Source organism: Panthera pardus, unplaced genomic scaffold (assembly GCF_024362965.1).
Source record: "Panthera pardus isolate Hobbes unplaced genomic scaffold, ASM2436296v1 HiC_scaffold_16, whole genome shotgun sequence".
Taxonomy (NCBI): domain Eukaryota; kingdom Metazoa; phylum Chordata; class Mammalia; order Carnivora; family Felidae; genus Panthera; species Panthera pardus.
Window position 1 is genome coordinate 54,060,726 of NW_026526721.1, and position 17,329 is coordinate 54,078,054.

The 17,329-nt window shown below is 38.3% G+C and overlaps 1 protein-coding gene across 7 annotated transcripts in view; it reads left to right on the forward strand.

Moving 5' to 3' along the window:
• The window catches only part of BBX (BBX high mobility group box domain containing), a 282,740-nt gene that overhangs the window by 72,897 nt on the left and 192,514 nt on the right, over positions 1-17,329 (forward strand). The window contains exon 1 of one of the 7 annotated variants that reach the window (XM_053903313.1): positions 1,192-1,211. The exons of the other annotated variants lie outside the window; for them this stretch is intronic. The gene's annotated coding sequence lies outside the window, so the exon portion shown is untranslated. Of the gene's footprint in view, positions 1-1,191; positions 1,212-17,329 lie in introns of those variants that run through there. 7 annotated transcript variants of the gene reach the window in all.

A 17,329-nucleotide genomic window follows, 5' to 3' on the forward strand; every position in this document is an offset into this window, starting at 1 on the left:
CAGGATTAACACTTGAACTGCCTGTAACTTTTTTCCCTATAAATCTTTTGCTAGTCCTATTCACATTTACTAGTACCTGGGGAAAGCATATCTTAAATAGCTTAACAGAAGGAGTTGCTTGCAATTTTTAGTAAACAGCAAATAGTTGACCACATTAGATTGCTTTTTTGCTCTCGGCTTATTTCTTTTGGGTATCAGTTCATAAAATTACAGCAGTACAAGAGACCTCAGATATAATTTATATTAACTCTTTCCTTTTACAGAAAATGAAACCAGAGAGATGAAGCCAATCGTCCAAGGTCACAGAGGTGGTATTAGAATAGCAAAACCTGTCTCCTAACTCCCATTATTAAACCCTTAGCTACATCACACCTTCTGCTGCCTTTGGCTAAATTGCATTTCTCACCTCAGTCCTATTTAATATTATTTCTCCTGGGGACTGACTAGCTTTTTGTCGACTCAGCATTATTTTCTAAATAGACATTTGCTTTTTCATGGAAGACTTTTCTGAAAACAAAAATACTCCTTATCCTCTGGCAAATACTTTCTGGCGCACGGTAGGACATAGCTAGGCAAGCCGGGGGCCCCGCAGCCCCCTGGCAGTGGCACCGGGGGAGGGAGGGGATGTTAACAGGTCAGAGTAGAGGTGGATTGGCAGAGCTGGGGCTGGTGGGAGGTGGGAAGCTTACATCATTTCCCTGCAACTGGGCTCTGGCGAGGCTGTAAGGCCTCACTTTCCCCTGTGCAATAGTTTACCAGATTGACAGAGATTTGTAAAAGAAAGAAAAGGTACGGTGGGACGGACGCTCCCCCTGTTCATAAATCTGTGCTCTAAGATGAAACTGTCAATAAGTAACTCGAAGCAGCCAGAACTGTCTGTGCTTCGCTCTCCCCCAGCTCAGTTCCTTTCTGCTCCGCCCCATCCCTGCTCTCTCTGCTGCTCAGATCAGCTTCCTGCTTCTCATGAAAGCTGTTCTCCTATAAAGCTGGTCTGCTTTCACTGAAAGCATTATATTCATAAGTCTGAGTCAGGTTTTGTGGAAGTATTGTTGGTTTGGTTTTCTTTAGGGAGACGGAAAGGGAGGGAAGAATGTAAAAAAGGGGGGGGGGGCAGACTGAAAAAGCAAAATCATCATGAATTTTGTTGTTACATCGTGCCGGTGTTATAACCAGCTCTGTAGACTGCCGCACTGAAAACATTTCTGTGAGAGGTATGTGCTTGAAAAATGGAAAGGTGACTGTTGGCCGTGGTGCAAACTGTCCACCCAGCAGCTGCTCAGATGTCTGTGAGGCTGTTATTTTCTAGTGTTTTGATACAGAAAGAGCAGTCGTTATGTGAGACAAGGTACAGTTAGCAGCTATTGATAAGATGTTAAATCTTTGCTGCGTCCCCACATCAGGACTCCTGAAATGCTTCTTCGGGCTGCTTACGTCCAGTCAGATCCACAGTGTTCTTCCAGGCTCCTTTTGGTGGTGATTGTCTGTAAACAAGATGATGATCTTTAATACCTCTCTCATTATTTATGAGCCACATGACAAAGATTAACGAGTGAGACTTCCAGGAGCCTAGCTTCGGATTCATTAGGAGCTTTTTTTTTTTGCATTGGCAGATAACAAAAGTAAAAGGAAATGGTTGATGATTTACCGTAACTCAAAGTGAAAGTTTTTTTTAAAGTTTAGAGGGTGTGTTATGTTTAAGTGGAAAAATCTGGAGGGGTCACTGTGAAATTTAGAAGCATAACCCCACCCACTACAGTGGGTGCCTGACCTATATTAAGGCCAGAAGGTTTGGGAACACATATGGATGTATCTTTTCAAAGGAGATTAGGAAATGTGTATGAACATTTCTATTCAGTGGTCAGAAGAATAGGATTAAGAATTAAGAATGTAACTAACACTGAAGGAAATCTATATTTGTTATGAAAAATCCAGGCTTTTCTGTTAGGAAAAGTTTTAGGTAATATTTAAAGTAGAAAAAATAAAACATTTTATCATGTACATTGGCTCAGCTACTAGTGACAGAGACCATTCAAACACCAAAGGACTTTCTGCCTGATTTTAAGAATTCCTTTATCACGGGAAAAACTTGAAGTCTTGAATGTCAGCATGCTTTAAATTTATTTTACAACACTTTGGAGTTAAATTGTTTAAGTTTATCGACATATGAATGTGCCAGGACTATTGTCCTTTTCCCCACTACTTTAAGTAGTGCTTAAATTGTAGAAAGCTCTTATTCATGAATAGAATAGGCTAGCTATTATAACTCAACCTGAATTCTTCCTGTTAAGAGACTGTGCCATTTAAACTTCACTTCTTTTCAGATATTTGCAACAAGCGCTAATCTTCATGATCACAGAGGATGTTGTTAACAAGTTAAAAGTATAAAAGGTTCTAGAACAGAAACGATTTGGGAAATAAAAGGCTTCTGAGAAGGAATCCCCTCTATACCACACACAGACAGGTAGCCACCCTGATTGTATTTACCTTGGTCATTGTCAAGTGTAGCTGCACATTAGAAACCCCTGGAGAGCTTTTAATATCTACCATTGCCCAGGCCCTTCCCCAGAGATTCTAATTTAATTGCTTGGGGGTGGGGCCTGGGCTTTGATAGATTTAAAACATCCCCAGGTGTTTCTAAGCTGTAGTCAGAGTTGACAATAGTTGCATTACCTGAACATCCCGAGTGCTGAAGCATCCCATTCAGTTTGGGGTTCTGTATGTATTGACCCCAGATCTGCTTTGGTTTGTGTCCTTTTACGTCTGAACTTTGTCACTAGCTGCTCATTAGATATTGAATATCATCTCTCCCCTAAGACTTAGCTTTCCCAGGCTAAACAGTCATTTCTCCAGTCTTCAGGACTAGTTTTCTAGTCCAGAAAGGACCCTTTCCCTTTCTGGTCACTGCCTGTCCTGGAATCACTCTTGTTTATCAGTATCACCCTTAAATAGGGTACCCTTGGGACAGAACCCATAACTCTAGATGCGAGGTGCCCAGCACAGGGTGCAGAGAGTACAGGAAAGCTGTAACGCTCTCGGTCTGGACACTGCACTTCTGTTATCGGTGGCGAAGATTACGTTAGCTTTTTTGGCAGTCATGTCACACTGTTGACTCATGTTGAGCTCGAAGTCAGCTCAAGCTTTTAGTTCTTTTTCGCATGAACTGTACTTAAGTCAGGCCTTTCCTACTCCATGCTTGCAGGGTTTTTTTCCCCCCACTGTATTGCCAGGGTTTACATTTATATAAGTGAAACATAAGAGGAAAACCCACTGAATCAGTTGTTCCACACAGGGAGAGTGATGTATTCAGACTGAATGCCAGAAGTTTATGATGTGCATATAGCAGCAATTTTAAAAAGTGATCTAGACCATTCATTCGGATCCACCATTAAATTTAATCTTAATTCAACCCATCTTTGTAGCATTCCTTCTGATTTATTACTCAGTGCTTGCTGTTCAAAGTTAAGAACCCATTTGAATATGCAGCCTGTTGTAATGTTTGCATTCAATAGTTAGTCAAATGCCTTTACAAAATCAAAATATATGCATGGCACTCCTATGAACTGTTTGTGTAATGTCTTTATTTTAAAAGGAAATGTGTTGAATTTGTCATGGTATTCTTGTTTAATGACAGAAATAGAAGAAAATATTTTGCAGATGATCAGGTGACTTGTCTAAGATCATACATTTTGCTCCTGTCAAGACTAGATGCTGATGCCCACTCCAGACCACAAATGCTGATGCCATCTGTCATTTAGGATAAGACTTCAAAGGAAACTGAAAGGAACTCAAGCCTCTGTGAATGCTTCACTGTTTCTTTTGGGGTATTTAATATTTAATCCCTTAACATATAACTCAGTCAACTCCTGATTTGTTATTCATTTAGTGTCCTGCCCAAAGCAATAAAAAGAGGAGTAAAATGACTAGCCGCCATTCCTCAGTTAACTGAGGAATAGTATTCTTAGGAGTTTGCACATCCTACGTCCCCTTGGAAAGTTATTTCTCCTAACCTCCCTCGCCCAACACACACACACACACACACACACACACACACACACACACACAGTTGTTGGTAGAGTAATATCCGTTTGCTCATAATGAATCACAGCATGGGAAGCTTTTGTATATTATGGAGAGGTATATATGGACATTCTTTGAATTTTGCAGATAAGGAAACTGAGGCACAAAGCAGAAAAGGCTTCTGTAGCCTTGGTGCTTAGCAGCATATATACGCATTTATGCATACGTAGTACATAAGGCACACTTATTAAGTACCTGGATACTGCACAGCACTCTTCAGTATTGGTTTCTTCTCCACATAGGAATTGGATTTTACCTTTCTTTTCCCCCAGCTGTGCCCTTAGGCACTCATTTCCTTAAAAGTGTTGAAATGGAACAGATTTTTCAAGAATATCTATTACTTTAGAAAAGCTCCAGTGATATAGTAAAAGCTCAGATAACCAGGTTTATTTTTCCTGCCTTTGACACACAGGAAAATAAGCTTCTTTCCTCCCCTTTAAAAAATTGATTCTAAACAATTTAGTTTAAAAAAAAAAAGATCTTCAAAGAATGAATAGCCGAGGGCCAGTCTGTATACGTCTCGCCCAAATGTCCACATTGTCATTAGGATCCAGTGAAACTGATACTTCCAAGACTGACCCTAATGTATGATAAGACCTGCAGTCACCAGTGACTTAATTACATTCACTATACTGTACTTACTAAAGCAAGAAAGTATACTTTAATACATTCTAGGAAGGGTTTCAATAGCAGTAGCTGAAATAAAAAGGCTTTGTAAGTAAATTTAGTCAGTCAGACTAGACTACTGCTTCAGCCTTTTGGTTAATATAGGTTTGATTGTATGTCTTCCTTCACACTTTGAAAATACCTGGCTTTATTAACTTGAGGCTGGCAAAATATGACCAGTAATATTCTCTGAAACCGCACTTTTAGAGCATCCACTCTTCTTTTCCAGAGTAGTCCCAAATGTCTATTTTCTATTTTGGAAGATATTTTGCATTACTTCAGTTAATACTGGTTATATTTTTTGCTTGGCTATTCTTCTTATCTCATGTCCTGAAATCCATTCTTAGGAATCCTTCCGTATTTTTATGCTTCATAATGATGCTTTTAACCAGATGGTTTTAACAGTAAATGAAGATTAAATGTACACAGAACCATGAACCATGTACACATGAGCCATACAGAAGCATACATTTGGAAACTAATATGACAAATGGATGAAGGTATGATTATTACTGGAATCCATTAATTCTTGAGTAGTACTTGGTACAAAGTATCCATACTTAATTTGGAATCAAAGATGGGATATCAGAAAAAATGAGATTGGGAAGCACAGATTCATCACAATTACTTTTTGTTGTAGAATTCTAAAATGTAAAGATGTAAAACTCTAATCTCTCTAAATTACTGTTCAGAGAGTGCTTATGTAGACATGTCTTCCAAAGCTTCAGACAAATTACCTAAAATATTTTTTTCTGTTTGTTTTAAATAAGCTTTACACCCAAAATGGGACTTGAACTCGTGACCTGGTGATCAATAGTTGCATGCTCTACTGACTGAGCAACCTAGGCACCCCTGCCTCAGACAAATTCCTTTTTTTTTTTTTTTGTTTTTTGTTTTTTGTTAAATGTTTATTTTGAGAGAGAGAGAGAGCACATGGATGCATACGTTCCCATGAACAGGGAAGGGGCAGAGAGAGAATCCCAACCAGCCTCAACACTGTGAGCACAGAGCCCTACCACGGGACTCAATCCCACAAACCATGATCAGATCATGACCTGAGCTGAAATCAAGAGTCGAGCAGTTAACTGCCTGAGCCACCCAGGTGCCCCCAAAATTAGTTTTTATAAGGCACATCCCAACAGTCATTTTCCTATGTGTGTTTTTCTTTTTTATTATTTTTATAACTTTTAAGACTGGGTGAAACTCATCAGACTTTCTTTATAAATAACAACTTATTTCTCTTAGTTCTGGAGGCTGGAAGTCTGAGATCAGGGTGCCATCATGGCCAGGTGAGGTCCCTCAGCTGGACTGGAGACTTCTTGTATCTTCACATGATAGAAGGGCCAGGGGAACTCTCTTTTTCTTTTTTTTTTTTTTTAATGTTTATTTATTTTTGAGACAGAGAGAGACAAAGCATGAATGGGGGAGGGGCAGAGAGAGAGGGAGACACAGAATCGGAAGCAGGCTCCAGGCTCTGAGCCATCAGCCCAGAGCCTGACGCGGGGCTCGAACTCACGGACCACGAGATCGTGACCTGAGCCGAAGTCGGACGCTCAACCAACTGAGCCACCCAGGCGCCCCCAGGGGAACTCTCTTTTAAAGGACACTGATCCCATTCATGAAGGTGCCACCCTCATAACCTAAGCAACCTCTCAAAGGCCCTACCTTCTGTTTTCAGCATGAATTTTGAGAGGGCACAAACATACAGACCTTAGCATTCCGCCCTTGCCCCCCACCCTCCAATCATGTCCTCAAATGCAAAATGCATTCATACCAAAGCAGTGCTTCCAAAGTCTTATTAGTTCTAGCATCAACTCCAAAGTTTGTCTAAATATAATTTATGTCAGATATGGGTGAGACTCCAGCTATGATTCATCCTGAGGCAAATTCCTCTCTAGCTATGAACATGTGAACTCAAACAGGTTATGTGCTTCCAAAATGCAATGGTGGTAAAGTCATAGACTTAAAACACTCCTGTCCCAAAACAGAGAAATAAGAAAGGAAGGGTTGATAGGTCTCAGGAAACTTAAAACCCAACGGAACAAACAACATCAAATCTTAAGACTCAAGAATAATCTTTACTTTGATGCTGTGCCTGCCTGGCCCGTTGTGGCAGGGGTCCCACCTTCCAGACACACTAGATAGGGTATTCCCGTCCCCATGGCTTAGTTGGGTGCAGTCTGCACAACATCCCTCCTGGGCTGGAGTGGTATGATGGTATGCCTGTCGCTCTACTGGTTGCAGGTTATGCAGTGCCTGCAGCCTCTCCCCCACCCCCACATCTTGGCTGAGCTTTGCCCTTGTAGGGATCTCTCTGGAAGCCTTGCCCTCACTCTGCTTCTGTCCTAGCTCCTCATGGCTCTATCCTTTGAAATCTAAGGGAGTTAGCTGCTCCCCTAGGGCTCTGCTAGGGATAAGTCCAGCTCCCCTGCTTTGGGTGGGGTCTTCTGGTTTGTTGAAACCCAAGTGGTGCACTCCTCCTTTGGAAACCAAGGAAGAAATCCTGATAAGCTCTGAATTGCCTTTGGAATTCTTTCCTTGTCCAGAAAAATGTTGCACATTTGAAGCAGTGTGGCTCTGTGGTCCCCGCTTATGAATTCTAAGAAGTCTTAAAACCAGCTTTCATTCCTGTTTTCTCCTTTAGTTCCAGTTGCTCTTTTCTCTCTGGGGTGGCTGATAAAATCCCTAGTTCACACCCATACTAATCTCCTTATCAAAAGATCTCTTAGCCACACCCTTAATGGTCTCTTCCAAATGTGCTTGCTCACTTTTTGTAATAGGGATGAGCGGAGACTTTTCCAAATTTTAAACTTATGCTTCCCTTTTAAAAATTCTGTCGTTTCTTTCTTTTTGCATTTTACTATAACCATTCAAGAGAATTGAAGCTGCAGCTTCAACACTTTGCTTAGAAAAAGTTCAGCCCAGTGTCCAATTTCATTGCTCGCAAGTTCTATCTTCCATAAAATACTAGGACATGAGCATAATTCAGCCACATCCTTTGCTACTTTATAGCAAAGATGGCCTTTCCTCCAGTTTCCAATAACATGTTCCCCATTTCCAATGAAGCCCTCATCAGAATGGCCTTCTTGTCCATATTTCCACAAATTTTCTGTTCAAGACCACTTAGGTTATTCTCTAGGAAAATTGAGGCTTTCTCTATTATCTCTTCCCCTTCTGAGCCGTCACGGGAGTTGTTTTTAATGCTCTGTTCAAGGTATTGTAGACTTTCCCTGGCATGCACTTCAGAGCTCTTCCAGCCTCTGCCCATTACTCAGTTCCAAAGCTACCTTACATTTGTAGGTATTTGTTGTAGCGGAACCACAAGTTTGGTACCAGTTTTCTGTCTCAGTCAGTTAAGGCTGCTATGACAAAAATCACAGACCAGATGGCTTACCAGTAACAAATACTCATTTCTCACAGTTCTGGAGACTGCAAATTCAAGATCACAGTCCTAGTTTGTGAATCACAAAACGTCTTACTAGGATAATTATTATTATTGTACTTCGTATTTAGAAAGCTCCGAAGAAAAAAAGAAAAAGACAAAGAAAATGGATGTCAAATGTCTTATCGAGTAGGCCCAAATTAACCTAACTCACCAAAACAAGTATGTATGACTTCTGTATTGAAATACATTGATTTATACTTTTCGATATTACCTTTGTATGAATCTTAGAATTATTTGATTATTTTTATTAAAACACTTTAATTAGATGTCTTTGAAGTTGTATAGGTGTCCCTTTCTTTATTTAACAAGGACTTTCCCTCATCTGGGAGCTCAGAAAAACCCATCTTGGAGAAGATGATGGATTAGGTAAGAGCTGATCAGTAGATCTGAGGAAGATTGGACTGGGAGTAGTGGGAGGAAATGCAGAGGCTGTGAGGTGAGGAAGGGCAGGATACCTAGGAGAACTGGAAGAATCTAATATGGCTTGAGTTGACAAACAAAAAGGGCAGGAGCATGCAGGTGGAAACCAGAATATGTGGGAATTTGCTTTGATTAAATTATGACAAGCATGGTGGTAACATTGGAAAATTTACAGCTGGGGAGTGAGGTATTTGGATTCACATTTTGTGAAGATCAGTCTGGTTGCCTCAGGAGGTGATGCTTTTAAGGAAGGCACAAAAGGGGATGCAGAAATCATTCAAGACATTATAATAGTGGTAGCTAAATAGGTGGTGGCAGTGGAATGGGAAGAACATATATTTAGGGAGTTGAATTAGTGGTGTTTTACGACTGACCAGTTGTGTACGTGAGATGGGAAACCACTCCATGTTAGCATCTGGATGCCTTAGACAATACAGTGACAACTGCCAAAATGGGGAAAGCCCCAAGAGAAGCAGATCTGGGGGCTGTAGGGAAAGATGATGTGTTTAAGTGTACACCTGTTGAGATTGAAGTGCCTGTACCTAGATTGAATAGTCATTTATCAGTAAAATATGTTTGGACTTCAGAAGAGAGGAAGTGGTTTGAGATTCAAATTTGGCAATCATTGGCATATGGTGATTGAAGCCTCCAGAATGAATGAGGTCAGCCAAGGAGGAGTATGGAATGAGAATATAACCTGATTTGATAACCCTAACCCAAGGCCCTGCAGACGAGACAAGGAGTGAGAACAGGAAAGGAAAGCATACATTACTCACCTGCTTTTTATTTTGAGATAGTCGTGAATCTATTTGCAGTTATCAGAAGTAATACAAACACTTTATCCATGTTCCCCCAGTGATAACTTCTTGAAAACTATGGTGAACTGTCCACAAGAGTATTTACCTATATACAGTCATCTGCAGAACATTTCCTTCACCTCAGGTGTCCCTCGTGTTGCCATTTTTATAATCCTATTCACTTTCCTCTTGTTCCACCCCTTTATAATTCTCTGTAACCACAAATCTCTTTCCATTTCTATAGTTTTGTCTTTTTAAGAATGTGACAGAAATAAAGTCATATAGTATGTAGTCTTTTGAGATTGGCTTTCTCAGCAAAATTCTCCAGAGGTGCATGCAAGTTGTATCATTAGCTCTTTTTTACTGCCAAATAGTATTCTGTGGTGTAGAGATACAACAGTTTATTTAACCACTCACTTGTTGAAAGACATCTGCGTTTCCAGTTTGGGGCTATTGTGAATAAAGCTGCTGTGAACATTCATGTACCTGTTTTCGTATGAATAATTTTTTGTTTCAACTGGATAAATGCCGAGGAATGCAGTTGCTAGGCTGTATGGTAGTTGTGTGTTTAGTTTTTAAAAGAAACTGACAAATGTGTTCTCAGAAAGTCATTATTTTACATTCCTGTCAGCAATGTAGAATAGTCTAGTTTCTCTGTATCATTACCAGCGTTTGGTGTTGTCACTTTTTTAAAAAGCTGTTTCAATAAATGTATAGGATTGGAATTTGCATTTCTTTGGTGACTAATAATAATTGAATATCTTTTCATGCATTTACTTGCCATTTATAGTCTTTGGCAAAATATCTTTTTGTGTACTTTGCCCATTTTCTAATTGGATTGTTTTATTATGGTTTTGTGGTGAAGTCCTTTTTTCTTTGTCTGTGGATGTCTTGCACTCATTGAGTTGCTTTTGTGCCTTGGCCAAAAATAAGATGGCATATTTATACAGGTTTATTTCTGGATTTGCTGTTCTCTTTCATTGATCTATGTGTGTGCTTCTACACCAATATCCTACATTCTTGATTAACTGTAGCTATATTAAACCTTGAAATCAGGTAGACTGTTTCCTCACACTTCATTCTTCTTCAGAATTGCTTTAACTCTTCTAGTTCCTTTGCCTTTTCATATAAAATCTAGAATGAACTTGTTTACAACTATTGTATCTACAAAAATTTTGCTGGAAATTTTTAGCAGTTGTGTTAAATCTGTACATTTTGAGGAGAATTGACATCTTTATTATGTTTAGATTTATTTATTTATTTAATTTGAGAAACAGAGCAAGTACATGAGCAGGGGAGGGACAGAGAAAGAAGGAGAGGGAGAATCCCAAACAGGCTCTACACTACCAGTGCAGAGCTGAACACGGGGCTCTAACCCACGAACCATGACATCATGACCTGAGCCAAAATCAAGAGTCGGACGTTAACCGACTGAGCCACTTAGGCACCCCTAGTCTTCCAGTTCTTGGACACAGTAAGTTCCCTCATTTATTTAGATCTTCTTTGCATCTTTTCATTAACATTTTGTCAGCATACAAGCATTGGACATGTTTTATTAGATTTATAAGCTAACTATTTCATTTAAAAAATATTGTAAGTGATATTGTATTCTTAATTTTGGTGTCTACACATTCATTGCTAGTGTATTAAAATTTTGATGTCCACGTGTTCATTGCTCATATATAAAAATATAATTGATTTTTGTGTGTTTCACTTATATCTTTTGACCTTATAAACTCACTCATTTTAGGAGTTGTTTTGTAGATTCCTTTGAATTTTCTACATAGACAATCATGACATCAGCAAATAGACATAGTTTTATTTCTTCCTTTCAGATCTATTTGCCTTTTATTGCCCTTGATAGAACTTCCAGCACTAGAACTTTCAGTTCTAGTCCAGAACTATTGCAGTGCTAATAAGAGTCATGATAGTGGACATCTCTGTCTTGTTCCTAATGTTAGGGAAGAGGCATTCAATACTTTACTGGTACAATTTAAGCTGTAAGTTATTTTTAGATACTCTTTATCAAGTTGAAGAAATTCCCTTCAGTCCCTCTTACTGAAATGGATGTTGAACTTTGTTACTTTATCTGAATCAATGGATATGATCATATGATTTTTCTTCTGTTACTTGTTAATATGGTAGATTGTAGTAGTTGATTTTTGAATATTGGACCATCCTTGCATTCCTGAAATAAATCCCTGGTTATGTTGTATGGTTCTTTACATTGTTGAATTCTTTCACCAATATTTTATTAGAGATTCTTGCATCTATTCTAATGAGAGATACTGGTGTGTAGCTTTTTTTTTTTTTTTTTCCATGCTATTTTGTTGGGTTTTGGTGTCAGAGTAAATACCAAAATCATTTTTCTGTTTTCAGTTTTATTGATTTCACTATTATTTCTTTAATTTCTGCTTATTTGAGTTTATTTTGACCTTTTTTCCAGCTTTTCAAATTGAGTTTTAATTATTGATTTGTAAGATTGCCTTTTTCAAAAACAAAGCATTTAGTGCTACACATTTCCCTCTAAGTACTGCTTTTGCTGTGTCCCCAAAATTTTGATAGGCTGTATTTTCATTTTTATTCAGTTCAATGTAAAAAGAAAAATAAAATTCCCTTGAGACTTTTGATCTGTGGATTAATTATAAGTATACTGTTTAGTTTCTAAGTGTTAGAGAGTTTTCCTGTTGTCTTTCTGTGTATGATTTTAAATTTGACTCCATTGTGATTAGAGAACTCATTCTGTATGATTTCAATTAAAAAAAAATTGTTGATGAACTTGTTTTATAGCCTAGCATATAGGCTTTCTTGGTTTGTATTCCATGAACACTTGAAAAAGAATGTTTATTCTTCTGTTGTTGGGTTAAGTGTTCTATAAATATATAGATCCTGTTGGTAATATTGTTGAGTTCTTGTATATCCTTTCTGATTTTTTTCCTCTAATCATCCCATCAGTTGCTGAGAGGATTGTTGATGTCTTTCACTTTAATTGTGGATTTACCTATGTCTCATAAGTTTTTACTTCTATATTTTGTAGATCTGTTATTAGTTAATACACATTTAGTGTTTCTATATCTTCTTGGTGGCATGGCCCCTTTATCATGATGTAATTACCTGTGTCTGGTAATACTCTTAGCTCTGATGTCTACTTTTTCTGATAAATACAGCTCTCTTTCTTTATTTTGATTACTATTTCTGTGATATTCCATTTTCATTTTTTTTACTTTCAACCTACCTTATTTTTGAAGTGGGTTTCTTATATACAGCATATAGCTATATCATGTTTTTTAATCCACTGCTAATTTGTCCTTTTAATTAGTGCATTATTTTCCTTTTCTTTATATTCCTTTACTTCCTCCATCTACAATACAATTGTCTAAAATACTTCACATACATTTAAAACCACATCAGACACTTATATTTGTTTAAACCATCAGACATAATTTAGAAAACTCGAGAAGAAGGAAAGCCTATTGTATTTATCATATCTTTGTTTATCGTGTTTTTTTCTTTCTGATATTCCAAGGTTCTTTTTTTTTTCTTTTTGTTTATTGAACTTCTTTAGCTATTTCTTTATTTAGATCTGCTATTGAAAATTTTCTCAGTTTTTCTTCATGTGATAATATATTCTATTTTCTTGTCCTTCCTGGAAGATTTTCACTGGGTGTAGGATTCTAGGTTGACAGTTCTTTTCTTTTACAACTTGAAAAATGTGTCACTGTCTTCTGCTCTCATGGTTTCTGATGAGAAATCTGCTGTGATTTGAATTGTTTTTCCTCATGTAGGTGAAGGTCTCTTTTTTCTCTTGCTGTGTTTAAGATTTAAGATGGAGGTGGGGGTAAGATAATTGCTTTTCAGAAGTTTGACTATGATGTGTCTTTCTTGGTATATGTCTCTTGCCAAATTTGGAAGTTTTTAGCCACGCTTTCTTTGAGTAGTTTTTCAGCCCTACCTACCCACCCCCCCCCCCTTTTTTTTTTTTTTTTGGATTGTAAAGAGAGCAAGCCCAAGTGGGGGAAGGGCAGAGAGAAAAGGAGAGAGGAATTAAAAAACATTTTTTTTTAAATTTTTTTTAATGTTTATTTATTTTTGAGACAGGGAGAGACAGCATGGACGGGGGAGGGTCAGAAAGAGAGGGAGACACAGAATCTGAAACAGGCTCCAGGCTCTGAGCTGTCAGCACAGAGCCTGACGCGGGGCTCGAACTCACGGACCGCAAGATCATGACCTGAGCCAAAGTCAGGCGCTTAACTGACTGAGTCACCCAGGCGCCCCTTTTTTTTTTTTAACATTTATTTCTGAGAGACAAAAAGAGACAGAGCATGAGTGGGATAGGGGCAGAGAAAGAGGGAGACAGAATCCGATGCAGGCTCCAGGCTCAGAGCTGTCACAATAGAGCCTGATACGGACCTCAAACCCATGAATCACGGGATCACAACCTGAGCCAAAGTTGACGTTTAACTGACTGAGCCACCCAGGAGCCTCAAGGGAAACAGGAATCTTAAGCAGCCTCCATGTTCTGCATAGAGTCTGATGTGGGGCTCCATCTCATGACTGAGATCATGACCTAAGCCAGAATCAAGAGTGGACAGATTGAGCCACCCAGGCATGTCTGCAATGACATATTTAGATCTTTGGTTATTATTCCATAGATCCCTGAGCTCTGTTTAATTTTTTCAGAATGGTTTTTTTTGTTGTTCAAATTGGATGATTTCTATTCAGTTTTCTCTTTTAGTTCATTTATTCTTTCCTTTTCCCCCTCTGTTCTGCTGTTGAGCTCATTCATTAAGTTTTTTCATTTGGTTATTGCATTTTCAGCTCCAAAATCCATTTGGTTATCTTTTGTATCTTCTATTTTTTGTGGAGACATTTTGTTTTCATTTGTTTCAGGCATGTTTGCAGCTGTTCATTGAAGCGTTTTTATGAGGGCTGCTTTAAAAATCTTTGTCAGATAATTCTAACATCTCATCTTTTATTTATCATCTATTGATTGTCTTGTTTCATTCAAGTTGAGATATTCCTGGCTTTGATAGGAGAAGTGACTTTCGATTGGAACCTGGATATTTTGGGCATTATGTTGGAAACTGTGGATCTAATTAACCTGTTGTAGCTGACTTCCTCTGACAGTGCTGTAGCAGGGGGCAGGGATGTGGGACCATTTTATTGCTGGCAGATGGGAAGAGAAGTCTAGGTTCCCTGCTTGGCCTCCATTAACACCCAAGGGAGAAGGTGTTTCCTGGGTATTTCAGGCAGAGGTGGGAGTTGGGTAGTGTGTCTCCCTGCCCCCCCCCCCCCCCCCCATCCCAGGTCTATGCCAGTATCACATTAGCTTGAAGAGACAGGAGTGTCTCATTACTGTTTTATACATGGCATCCACTGATGCAAAGGGCTAGAGTGGTGAAGTGGTCTTATTACAGTGGTCAAATCTTGATACTCCACTAGCCCTCCTCTCATACCACCCGAGTGGGGGAAGGAGGCAGACATTTTTACTGCTACATGGAGGATGGAAATTCTATGTCTGCACATGATGTCCACTGACTCTCCCTATTAGTCCACCTTATTGTGGAGGTTGTGGCTCCTCTTTACATCCTGGTGAGGGTGGAAGTTTAGGAGATTTACTCAGCATTAGCTGGCATTGGTGGGTGCAAGGCCACTTTTTTTCCATCATGTTTGGCAGGTGGAGGGCAGTTATTGTCTAAAAGTTTTCTGTCTTCCTAGACTGACCTTTTCCTGATGCTTTGTCTAGAGAGAGCTGGCTTTTTGTTGGGACTTTTGTGTCTGTGTCTTATTGGCATTTCTGGGCTGCTGGCTTCTTTAGTTAAGTCTAAGATGTGGGGCAAAAAGAAAGTCTAGGGAATTCACCAGAGTTGTTCCTTGGGTCACAGAGTCCCTACCTAGTCTGCGTTTTCTCTATTTTTCAGAGTTTTCTTATGATTGTTTTATATATATAATATATATATATAATATATATATATATATATAATATATATATACATATATATATTATATATATATATATTACATATATATATAACATATATATGTAAAATGTTCTGTGCTTTTAGTAGTACTTAGTAGTGAGAGCATTATGGGCAAGTATGTATGTACCATCTGGAAGTGGTATTCCTTCACCTGCTTTTCATTGTGGCAAAAAATAAAAATAAAAACACTCCGTAAATGGTATTATGGAGAACATACCCTAGAATTTCAGGGAGAATTATTAACATTGGATTAGGTCTTCCAAAGACAGAGATTCTTATCTCAGGTAATTCAGATATCATTCAATTTGAAGACCTGAGTTGCTGCCTGGTGACTGACAGTGACACAATGTTCTTTGATTTTCTTTCCATGTGCTATTTTAGTCTTGGTTTTGTATATGCAGTACAGCAGGAAGCATATTGGGTAGGATTACACCGTTGTAAGTCATTTTCAGTTCTGATGTGATTTAGGTTGATTCCACTGGCCTTTGGTACAATGGGCCAAATGCCCTTTCAAATCAAATTGATAAAACTTATCTCTTGTAAATACTTTTAATTGTAAATACTCCAGCAATTTATTTTTCTCTCTCTTTTTTAAGCTTTGGGCTTAAACTTTTTTTTTTTTTTTTTTTTTTTTTTTTTTACTTTTTAGATTAATTAGCAAAAAAACTGGCTTTTTTGCACAGTCCTGTGAACTTTAACACATGATAGATTTTGTATACAGTTCAGTGTTAAAAATTTAGAAAGTTGTATCACCTCAAAAAATTTCCTTATACTGTTTATTTGTAGTCCTATCCTCCTCCCAATCCTAACCACTATTCTTTCACTCATGACTATACTTTTGTCCTTTGGTGCATTTAGTATAAAAGGGATCATATGGTGTGTTACCTTTTGGAGGCTGGCTGTTCTTGCTTCCTATAATTCCTGATATTCATCCAAATAGCATCAGTAGTCCATTCTTTTTTTTTCCTCTTTCTGCTGAATGGTATCCTACTATATATATGTGTCTGTATTGTAGTTGATTTATTTGTCCATTGGGTTGTTTTCAATTTATAGCAGTTACAAATAAAGTTGCTTTAAACATTAGTATCCAGATCTTTGTGTGCGTATAAGTTTTGATTGGAGTGAGATAGCATGGTTATATTCTAAGTCCATGTTTATGTAAGATACGTCCAAACTGTTTCTAGAACAGTTGTATCATTTTATGTCCCACCTCCAAATCCTACCTTTTCATCCTTTTCAAAAGTGTTTGCCTTTACTTGTTGGAGCATTTTTATAAATCATCTTTAAAATTTTTGTCTGGTAATTCTATTTATTTTTTATTTTTTAAAATGTTTATTTATTTTGAGAGAGAGAGAGTGCAAGCAGGGGAGGGACAGAAAGAGTTCAGGACAGAAGATCTGAGGTGGACTCTGTGCTGACAGCAGAGAGCCTGATGCGGGGCTTGAACTCCTCAACCATGAGATCATGACCTGAGCCAAAGTCAGACATTTAACACACTGAGGAACCCAGGCACCCCTGTCTGGTAATTCTAACATTTTCATCATTTCAGAGTTGGTGTCTATTGTCTTTTTCTATGCCAGTTGAGATTTTTCCTATTTCTTTATATGCTGACTAATTTTGGATTTTATCCTGGACAGTTTGGTTATTATGAAACATGAAATCTTTTAAAAATTCTATGGAAAATATTGATATTTTGATTGTAATAGGCAATTGATTCAGCTAGCTTCAGGACTAAAGTTCCAGCTAGACCTCTGTGAATTGTGGTCCTATGTCCGTGTAGTTTCAAAGCCTTTACAGGGTTACTTGGATTTGTCCCACTTATTTGCCACCCAGTGGCTAATCTGGGAAATTATCAGAGCTCTATCCAGTAGTTCAGTTCTAAGTGTCCATGTATACTGTTTAGCGTCAGATTTATGCATGTATAGGTTGGGGTGAAACCAAGA